Source organism: Mizuhopecten yessoensis, unplaced genomic scaffold (assembly GCF_002113885.1).
Source record: "Mizuhopecten yessoensis strain PY_sf001 unplaced genomic scaffold, ASM211388v2 scaffold4411, whole genome shotgun sequence".
Taxonomy (NCBI): Eukaryota; Metazoa; Mollusca; class Bivalvia; order Pectinida; family Pectinidae; genus Mizuhopecten; species Mizuhopecten yessoensis.
This window is the reverse complement of record NW_018405533.1, coordinates 736,750-748,658: the sequence shown is the minus strand read 5'-3', so window position 1 is coordinate 748,658 and position 11,909 is coordinate 736,750.

Genomic DNA, 11,909 nt, shown 5'->3' with positions numbered 1-11,909 from the left:
ACCAAAAATGCAAAAATCTACATTTTAACCATTTTTTTTTAACAGAATTTGTCTCCGCTCCGCTCGGCCACCATGAAATACAAATACTCTACGATTTAAAACATAACCTTGAATAATACCGCAAACTCAGAAAACTATTCTATGCCTCATTCGATCTGTTTGTCAATGGAAATAATGTCCGATAAATTCTTGCTTTCTACGCTCGGCAGAGCTTGAAATAGTTTAGAATTACATCTTAAGAAAAAAAAAAGACCTCGCTCCGCGGGGAAATTATAAATGTCCAAATATCAGAAAAGGGAAGTTCTATACACTTTTGGGTTGCAGAAAGTAACATCCATGTAGAACTGACATGACAAGACTTATTTATAAGTTCTAGATAAGGGCAAAAATCTGTCTTTTTCTGAGTTAAAAATTGTGTTACGTCATTTTCTCAAAAATGCATGACGTTTCTCTCACAAAAAATGACGTAGCAATCAATACATGCTCACAAGAGCAGATAACTCTGCAATATGAAAAGACGGAATACACGACATTTGGTAGGAATGATGATACGTAAACAGAGACCTATACGTCTTGTTTTTATAAGTCCCTAATCAGCTAATGTTAATGTAAGGCAAAACGTGTTAACTGAATTGACGTCACTTGATGTGATTGAAGTTGACATAGTGGTATGGCTGGCTACCTGATACCTGTACTATTTCAATACATGCAACAACCAATGACATCATAAAACAGTGACAGAGTTTTACATTCACAAATGTCTGTAGGAAGACGGTCTGTAAACAATATTTTGAAATGAAATGGGAGTCACATTAAAACATCTTCCAAAGTAATTTTTATCAATACATAGGAGGGTCAGTCTTGATTGTGAATTACCGTCTAGATTTATTGATTTCGTAGGAGCTGTATAAAAATTATTATAAATAATTCCCAGTTTTAATCTTCCTGTCTTTATATTGACTAGAGCAAGTCTATAGCCTCTTGACCTTGTTGGGCCTGCTTGATTCGCGCTAGCCGGATACACCTTTTCGACCGATTAAGAGGGCTCGTCGCTCGATCTCGAAGATACATGCATATGCAATTTTAAAACCTTTAAAAGCAAGTTTCACAACACGTACATGACATTAGACTCGACATGACTGTAAGTCTGTCACAATACCGACTAGTCGGATTTAGACTTGCTCAAGTCCGTGCAAGTAATTATGTATACATTAAAAGCCAGTCTAGTGTAGTAAGAGTAAGACCAGAGACATACAAAGCCGTAGTATATTACATTTTATCTTCAAATTGTTGAAGTTGGTCAGTACCATTTAGAAGTAGAAGTATATACGTCTCTAGTAAGACTAACAACACGATAGGTCCTAAATATAATCTTAATTCTAACTTGTTTCGCGTTACATCACAACCCCAATTGATCCGTGTACAGGGGACTTGGTTGGACATGGTTAGCTTGTTCTTGCTAACTGGAACTTAATATTAGAGTTTTATTTTTTCTAAATAAGTCAATATTCTAGAGACAATGGGCCAGTCTATCGATGATGGAACTAATCAGGGTTTCTTGCTGGGAAAGCCGCGATCTGGACACGATCAAGCGAGGAATCCCACACAAAGACCAGGCTAACTTCAGGTTTATCTTTCACTGGGGACACGATAACCTTCCTCACCCGGTTTCAGTCACCTTTGCTTTGCCGAACGCTCAAAAAAGGGGGAATAAGTTTTAGATGAAGTAAACTTAGTTAAACAAAAAATAATGTCTTCTCGTTTTTTATTTTATTTATTCCCAGTCACTGAAACCATTTAAACGCACTAGTTCGGATAAACTACTTCTTATGAATTTTAAATTGGAGACATAATGATGATCCAAACGACAGTATTACATTTTTAATAGCTGAGACTAGCCTTATAGAATATGTTCCATAAATAGCCTTATAGATTATGTTCCATAGATTGCCGTTATAGATTATGTTTCATAGATTGCCGTTATAGATTATGTTCCATAGATAGCCTTATAGATTATGTTCCATAGATTGCCGTTCTAGATTATGTTCCATAGAATGCCGTTATAGATTATGTTCCATAGATTGCCGTTATAGATTATGTTCCATAGATAGCCGTAAAGATTATGTTCCATAGATTGCCGTTCTAGATTATGTTCCATAGAATGCCGTTATAGATTATGTTCCATAGATTGCCGTTATAGATTATGTTCCATAGATTGCCGTTATAGATTATGTTCCATAGATTGCCGTTATAGATTATGTTCCATAGATTGCCGTTATAGATTATGTTCCATAGATTGCCGTTATAGATTATGTTCCATAGATTGCCGTTATAGATTATGTTCCATAGATTGCCGTTATAGATTATGTTCCATAGATTGCCGTTATAGATTATGTTCCATAGATTGCCGTTATAGATTATGTTCCATAGATTGCCGTTATAGATTATGTTCCATAGATTGCCGTTCTAGATTATGTTCCATAGATTGCCGTTATAGATTATGTTCCATAGATTGCCGTTATAGATTATGTTCCATAGATTGCCGTTATAGATTATGTTCCATAGATTGCCGTTATAGATTATGTTCCATAGATTGCCGTTATAGATTATGTTCCATAGATTGCCGTTATAGATTATGTTCCATAGATTGCCGTTATAGATTATGTTCCATAGATTGCCGTTATAGATTATGTTCCATAGATTGCCGTTATAGATTATGTTCCATAGATTGCCGTTATAGATTATGTTCCATAGATTGCCGTTATAGATTATGTTCCATAGATTGCCGTTATAGATTATGTTCCATAGATTGCCGTTATAGATTATGTTCCATAGATTGCCGTTATAGATTATGTTCCATAGATTGCCGTTATAGATTATGTTCCATAGATTGCCGTTATAGATTATGTTCCATAGATTGCCGTTATAGATTATGTTCCATAGATTGCCGTTATAGATTATGTTCCATAGATTGCCGTTATAGATTATGTTCCATAGATTGCCGTTATAGATTATGTTCCATAGATTGCCGTTATAGATTATGTTCCATAGATTGCCGTTATAGATTATGTTCCATAGATTGCCGTTATAGATTATGTTCCATAGATTGCCGTTATAGATTATGTTCCATAGATTGCCGTTATAGATTATGTTCCATAGATTGCCGTTATAGATTATGTTCCATAGATTGCCGTTATAGATTATGTTCCATAGATTGCCGTTATAGATTATGTTCCATAGATTGCCGTTATAGATTATGTTCCATAGATTGCCGTTATAGATTATGTTCCATAGATTGCCGTTATAGATTATGTTCCATAGATTGCCGTTATAGATTATGTTCCATAGATTGCCGTTATAGATTATGTTCCATAGATTGCCGTTATAGATTATGTTCCATAGATTGCCGTTATAGATTATGTTCCATAGATTGCCGTTATAGATTATGTTCCATAGATTGCCGTTATAGATTATGTTCCATAGATTGCCGTTATAGATTATGTTCCATAGATTGCCGTTATAGATTATGTTCCATAGATTGCCGTTATAGATTATGTTCCATAGATTGCCGTTATAGATTATGTTCCATAGATTGCCGTTATAGATTATGTTCCATAGATTGCCGTTATAGATTATGTTCCATAGATTGCCGTTATAGATTATGTTCCATAGATTGCCGTTATAGATTATGTTCCATAGATTGCCGTTATAGATTATGTTCCATAGATTGCCGTTATAGATTATGTTCCATAGATTGCCGTTATAGATTATGTTCCATAGATTGCCGTTCTAGATTATGTTCCATAGATTGCCGTTATAGATTATGTTCCATAGATTGCCGTTATAGATTATGTTCCATAGATTGCCGTTATAGATTATGTTCCATAGATTGCCGTTATAGATTATGTTCCATAGATTGCCGTTATAGATTATGTTCCATAGATTGCCGTTATAGATTATGTTCCATAGATTGCCGTTATAGATTATGTTCCATAGATTGCCGTTATAGATTATGTTCCATAGATTGCCGTTATAGATTATGTTCCATAGATTGCCGTTATAGATTATGTTCCATAGATTGCCGTTATAGATTATGTTCCATAGATTGCCGTTATAGATTATGTTCCATAGATTGCCGTTATAGATTATGTTCCATAGATTGCCGTTATAGATTATGTTCCATAGATTGCCTTATATATTATGTTCCATAGATTGCCTTATAGATTTTGTTCCATAGATTGCCTTATAGTAGATTATGTTCCATAGATTACCGTTATAGATTATGTTCAATAGATTGCCGTGATAGAATATGTTCCATAGAATGCCGTTATAGATTATGTTCAGACAGTTCCATAGCCGGTATAGACTTTCCGATACTTGGTTATATTACCAGCGGTACGTATTATCATTTGAGAGAATACTTTAAAAAAATAAAACACTATGAAAGTTGATTTTTTTTTCTCCGAACTTTAAAATGTATGACTCGACCCATGTTTTGAAAGCATGGTTAGCCTACATGACAGCTTAATGCAATATGATAATCTCCGAGTCGCTAATGACACCCTGGTTCAATTATTACTACACAATTAACATTTTGATTTGCTCGCGCGCGCAACCCTCCCCCCGTCCCCCAACGTATATTACTCATAAATCAAATTAAAACGTACCAGAACCACGGAATTAGATTATATTGTTATTTAAGTCCGTGGTAGAACAAATCGATTGAAATACATTGATATAACGATTATAATGACGTGTTGAATAATTTCTCCAAATTTAATGATTTTAAAAACATTTCTGTATTAAGCTTGATGTCATTGGCTATATACAGCTATACATGCTGTCTATGAAGCAATAACAGAAACAGAAAAAATATTAACAACAGAAATTTTTATCAAACAAAGTAATTGACAAGCTGTCTGCTTTGTTGATGTTCAATGCACTCGTTTCACGAGATAGAATTCGTCAAGTGGAAGACAGGCGGAGTTACCCCCCCTGCTCACTACAGAATTTACGCTTGCTAGGACGAGTTGTTTCCCTTGACTTTTCAACACAAAAAAAAAAAAGATTCGCAAGGGCAGGGACAGTCACTATACGTCTCTGGCAAAGGTGATCTATTTCCGGTGTTCGATTCAATTCAATTCAAGTTTATTTGGTAAAAAGGTACAACAACATAACAATGTCATACAGTACCCAATATAATAATGTATATGGCTGATTACATTATAAAATATATTAATGTAAAATTATATAAGTCTCTAAAAAAAAGTTATCACAATTTTATAAATTACAAGGTAGGTAATAACCAAAATATATGTTGCCCTTAAAACAAGGGTTACCCAGAAAGCCCTGAAGCTTATTTCCACTGAAGTCCATTAAAAGACACATAAACACTACTTAAGTAAAAATTACCATAGTTATTATATTTTGAAGATAACTTAATTTGATGTTGAAACTGATGTTAATATATAGGTTGTAACTTAACACACATTGCATTGAAGTACAGCACCCATACTGTGTACACACTCGCATATTCACATACACACATACACAAACATGTATATAGAACATATTACGTCAATAAAATACAAATACCTGATCCTGTTCTCTTTTCAGTTTTTCAAAAAGATGTTTTTTGATCGCAACTTTAAAAGATGATTTACTCTTTATCTTCCTGATACTTTCTGGTACGGAATTCCAATCTTTAGCAGCATTGTAATAAAACGTGGTAGATTCTGCCCCGCTCACATTTGGAATAGAAAAAGTGTATTCACTAGATCTTGTATGGTGTTACTGCAGTTCTGTTAGCCTTTTGAAGTTGAAGAAAAGTAGAGGCATTTGTCATTCAAAATATTAAAAGCATGGTTTACTCCGAGTTGTTTTGCTCTGTTACTAACATTAAGTAAATTTATACTAGAGAATTCATTATGACCAATTCTGGACCTGGAATCTAATTTAAGAATAAATCTAATAACTTTATTTTGCGAAACCTGCAGTCTTTGTTTTATTTCTTTAGTTAAACCAGAGTACCAGGATGAGCAAGAGTAATTAAAATGACACTGTATTATGTATTATGTGTTGATCTAATCCTGAAATGTCTAACAACAGGAAATTTAATTTAATTGCGTTTAAAGAAAGTTGCTTGGAGCACAAAATCCATGCTTGAGCATGAGAACAGTTTCATGAATACGGATCCAAGCCTTTCTATTCATCATCAGAAGTCGTTTTGGTGTTTGAAGAAATTTGACCCATGCAACCCTTTAATAGATATTGGTTAATGTCATTTCATGTCACAAACCCCATAGCACTAATGCCAGCAAGCTACTGCTATGACTCGAAGCTTTTCAGTTCTTCAGAAGTTGTTTGACCATTTTAACAAAGTTGATATGTTTTTATGGGTCAAAGTCAATCCCAGAAGTTGTAACACTCCATGCAAGCAGAGACGTATATTATACGTCTCTGATGCAAGCAGGCTAATGGCATAATATGACGATTCTACCGTCTTTCTGTTCTTCAGAAGATGTTAAGTGTTTGATAATTTTGACCACTGTGACGTTGATTGTATGTAAGAGTAGGCTACGGCCACTGCAGAGGACACTGAACTTCTAAGTAAGAGTAGACCACAACCGGTACAGAGGGCGCTTGCTGTAGAAGTAAGAGTAGGCTACGGCCGGTACTGAGGACGCTTACTGTAGAAGAAAGAGTAGGCTACGGCCGGTACAGAGGAAGTAAGAGTAGGTCACGGCCGGTACAGAGGACACTTACTGTAGAAGTAAGAGTAGGCTACGGCCGGTACAGAGGACGCTGACTGTAGAAGTAAGAGTAGGCTACGGCCGGTACAGAGGAAGTAAGAGTAGGTCACGGCCGGGACAGAGGACACTTACTGTAGAAGTAAGAGTACGCTACGGCCGGTACATAGAACACTTACTGTAGAAGAAAGAGTAGGTCACGGCCGGTACAGAGGACACGTACTGTAGAAGTAAGAGTATGTCACGGCCGGTACAGAGGACGCTTACTGTAGAAGTAAGAGGAGGGGACGGCCGGTACAGAGGACGCTTACTGTAGAAGCAAGAGTAGGTCACGGCCGGTACAGAGGACACTTAATGTAGAAGTAAGAGTAGGCTACGGCCGGTACATAGGACACTTACTGTAGAAGTAAGAGTAGGCTACGGCCGGTACAGCGGAAGTAAGAGTAGGTCACGGCCGGTACAGAGGACGCTTACTGTAGAAGTAAGAGTAGGCTACGGCCGGTACATAGAACACTTACTGTAGAAGAAAGAGTAGGTCACGGCCGGTACAGAGGACACGTACTGTAGAAGTAAGAGTATGTCACGGCCGGTACAGAGGACGCTTACTGTAGAAGCAAGAGTAGGTCACGGCCGGTACAGAGGACCCTTACTGTAGAAGTAAGAGTATGTCACGGCCGGTACAGAGGACGCTTACTGTAGAAGCAAGAGTAGGTCACGGCCGGTACAGAGGACCCTTACTGTAGAAGTAAGAGTATGTCACGGCCGGTACAGAGGACGCTTACTGTAGAAGTAAGAGGAGGGGACGGCCGGTACAGAGGACGCTTACTGTAGAAGTAAGAGTAGGTCACGGCCGGTACAGAGGACGCTTACTGTAGAAGTAACGCCTTTATAGAAGTAGCTTATAAAGAGATGGATAAAATACAATACTCTTTGATAATAAAGACTCATAAATTATATTGATAATTTAGAATTTTATTTACTAAATTTACAAAATAACAACATGCTTTCTTCCATATCCTTTCTGAAATATACATATATTGTCTTTGGAAGGCCACTTCAAAATGACCTTAACATTGACCTTAAACTTTGTGTCAAGATCCTGAATAACATATTTGTTCAGTGGGTTTTAGTACTCAATAGTGTTACATTTTACTCCAATCTAATGAAAACAAGGACGGAAAGAGACATGGACATAGGGCCAATCTGTGCCATTTTGTTTGTTTTAATGAGAATCCTCTTTTCGCCAGAAAAGACCAGAACTGACAACCCAAATCCCATGGTTTCATTTTTTTCGCCTCAAAAAGATGAGAAATAATTCACCCATATTCTGGTTGTTTTGTCTGTTCGTCCCAAAAAGAGTACAATCAAAAACTGTTTTTTTTCTTTTTTTTTCTCTGTCTTTTTGCCCCAAAAAGGATGAAAATCAACAAACCTTGTTTCTTCCTTTTCCCCGTCAAAAAGACATTTTTTTCGTCTATTTGCCTTAAAAAGAGGAGAAATAATAATCATTCTTTCATCTCTTCGCCCTAATAGTTACTTAACCTCATCCATTCAGGGCGATAAGACAAAACAATGAAATGGTACAAATTAGCCAAGATAGTAATGTAACAGTACAATTATAGACTCTATGCAATCTAATTAAATTAGACTTGTAATTCCGCTACTCTACCATACACTCCAAAACTGGAGTGTGTCGTAGGGGATCGTAGAGCAGCAGAATTACAAGTCTGCTTTTAATTAGATTGATTCTCTATGCTAAGGGCATGCACTCCCATTATGAAACAAGAAAATGAAATCGTGCTGGTTTACTGGAATGGATGACAACAGTCATGATTATGCTTATTTAGTAAGATAATGATACAAACAAATGTATTACACTAATAGTGTTTGACAGGCAAACATACTTTTCAAATTTAAGAAACTTGTACATAAATTTAACAAATAATATCAAATCATCTTAAATGCAAATCTGAAAGATGAACTACAGGAATACAGTTTATACAGGAATACAGTTTATGTTACATTAGCTGCTAATTATATTAAAATTTTCAAATCAAATTTTTATTTTATTAAAATTATTTAATTTTCAAAAATCAATATTTTATACACAAATGATTTAATTAAAAAAACCCAGGAAACTTATCAAATAACAGCACATCTTTGAAATAAAATTGAATTAAACTTTAAAGCTGACTCATCATATCAATAAGCTGATGAAGACATAAAACAGCAGCCAGGGTCCTGTTCGTTTATGTGGAACAACCGGTTTGCCTATATTATTAAATGTAACATATTTCAGGTTAAAATCCTGGCAGACCTGCAAATGTTTATACATGCCTTGGCAAGTCTTTCTAAAGGCTCGCCTGAAAGCAGCATAAGATTACTGGGTCCGACCTTATTTCATAAACGAACAACTCTGGTCCGACCGATCTAACAGTTTGAATTGTGATAAATGTAAGTGGACCTGTTCACTAACGCTAAATGGGAGACAACTCATGATGTACTGGTGTACAATACAAAATATTAAGAATATAAATTACTATTATGTACACTGTACTTGAATTGAACAGTCCTTCCTACATTTGGAAGGGCCTTTATAAAAATGTCCATATATAAATACTATACATAAGTTACAAAACTTCAACTTATACACAACACTCAAATATAATGTACCAGTATGGATGTATTCATTGCACAGTTGAATAAACAATTCTCAAATCAATTTAATTTAAAAACATGGAATCCAAAAAACCCACCCCATTTAATTTAGATTAGCATACAAAGATATCAACAAATATATCAGAAAACCATTGAACAAATTTCTCATTTAAAAATCAGGCATCTGAAAAAACGAATTTCAATTCTAATTTAAATAAGCATATACATCAACAAATACACAGTTCAATCGAAATGTCAGAAACTTGTGGCATAAATTTCTCATATAAAAATAAGGCATCCGTGAAATTTTTCGTGGAAACATTGATTGACCATGGTCAATGTTCGTAAATAAAATTATATCCAGCACATTTTAAACTGAATGGATTTCATATTTACAAGTACAGAACTTATGTACTTCAAATTGTCTTAGTGGAAATAAACCACCTACATGCAAATAAACATTTTATATAAAATTAAACAATACAATCATATCACATATCATGTCACATGTGGGTGGGGGACGGTACGGTGGGCGAGTGGTTTAAGTGGGGGACTGTACAGTGGGCGAGTGGTTTAAGTGGGGGATGATACTGTGTCCAAGTGGTTTAAGTGGGGGATGGTATGGTGGGGGAGTGGTTTAAGTGGGGGACGGTACGGTGGGCGAGTGGTTTAGGTGGGGGATGATACTGTGGGCAAGTGGTTTAAGTGGGGGATGGTACGGTGGGCGAGTGGTTTAAGTGGGGGATGATACTGCGTCCAAGTGGTTTAAGTGGGGGATGGTACGGTGGGCGAGTGGTTTAAGTGGGGGATGATACGGTGGGCGAGTGGTTTAAGTGGGGGATGATACTGCGTCCAAGTGGTTTAAGTGGGGGATGATACGGTGGGCGAGTGGTTTAAGTGGGGGATGGTACGGTGGCTGAGTGGTTTAAGTGGGGGATGGTACGGTGGCCGAGTGGTTTAAGTGGGGGATGGTACAGTGGTCAAGTGGTTTAAGTGGGGGATGGTACGGTGGGCGAGTGGTTTAAGTGGGGGATGGTAGTGTGGTCGAGTGGTTTAAGTGGGGGATGGTACGGTGGGCGAGTGGTTTAAGTGGGGGACTGTACAGTGGGCGAGTGGTTTAAGTGGGGGATGATACTGTGTCCAGGTGGTTTAAGTGGGGGATGGTACGGTGGGCGAGTGGTTTAAGTGGGGGATGATACTGTGTCCAGGTGGTTTAAGTGGGGGATGGTACGGTGGGCGAGTGGTTTAAGTGGGGGACGGTACGGTGGGCGAGTGGTTTAAGTGGGGGACTGTACAGTGGGCGGGTGGTTTAAGTGGGGGATGATACTGTGTCCAAGTGGTTTAAGGGGGGGACGGTACGGTGGGCGAGTGGTTTAAGTGGGGGATGGTAGTGTGGTCGAGTGGTTTAAGTGGGGGATGGTACGATGGCCAAGTGGTTTAAATGGGGGATGATGGTACTGTGGTCGAGTGGTTTAAGTGGGGGCTGGTACGATGGCCGAGTGGTTTAAGTGGGGGATGGTACGATGGCCGAGTGGTTTAAGGGGGGGATGGTACGATGGCCGAGTGGTTTAAGTGGGAGATGGTACGGTGGCCAAGTGGTTTAAGTGAGGGATGGTACGATGGCCGAGGGGTTTAAGTGGGGGATGGTACGGTGGCCAATTGGTTTAAGTGGGGGATGGTACGGTGGTCGAGTGGTTTAAGTGGGGGATGGTACGGTGGGCGAGTGGTTTAAGTGGGGGACGGTACGGTGGGCGAGTGGTTTAGGTGGGGGATGATACTGTGTCCAAGTGGTTTAAGTTGGGGATGGTATGGTGGGGGAGTGGTTTAAGTGGGGGACGGTACGGTGGGCGAGTGGTTTAGGTGGGGGATGATACTGTGGGCAAGTGGTTTAAGTGGGGGATGGTACGGTGGGCTAGTGGTTTAAGTGGGGGATGGTACTGTGGTCAAGTGGTTTAAGTGGGGGATGGTACGATGGCCAAGTGGTTTAAATGGGGGATGATGGTACTGTGGTCGAGTGGTTTAAGTGGGGGATGATACGATGGCCGAGTGGTTTAAGTGGGGGATGGTATGGTGGCCGAGTGGTTTAAGTGGGGGTTGGTACGATGGCCGAGTGGTTTAAGTGGGGGATGGTATGGTGGCCGAGTGGTTTAAGTGGGGGTTGGTACGATGGCCGAGTGGTTTAAGTGGGGGATGGTATGGTGGCCGAGTGGTTTAAGTGGGGGATGGTACGATGGCCGAGGGGTTTAAGTGGGGGATGGTACGGTGGCCAAGTGGTTTAAGTGAGGGATGGTACGATGGCCGAGGGGTTTAAGTGGGGGATGGTACGGTGGCCAAGTGGTTTAAGTGAGGGATGGTACGATGGCCGAGTGGTTTAAGTGGGGGATGGTACGATGGCCGAGTGGTTTAAGTTTTGACAGGCTCTTTGATCACTAGCCTTCTCGCACTGGGTTTGGGTTTGAGGACTACAAGAGTCGCCAGATAATAGATACAGGTTGTTTTTCC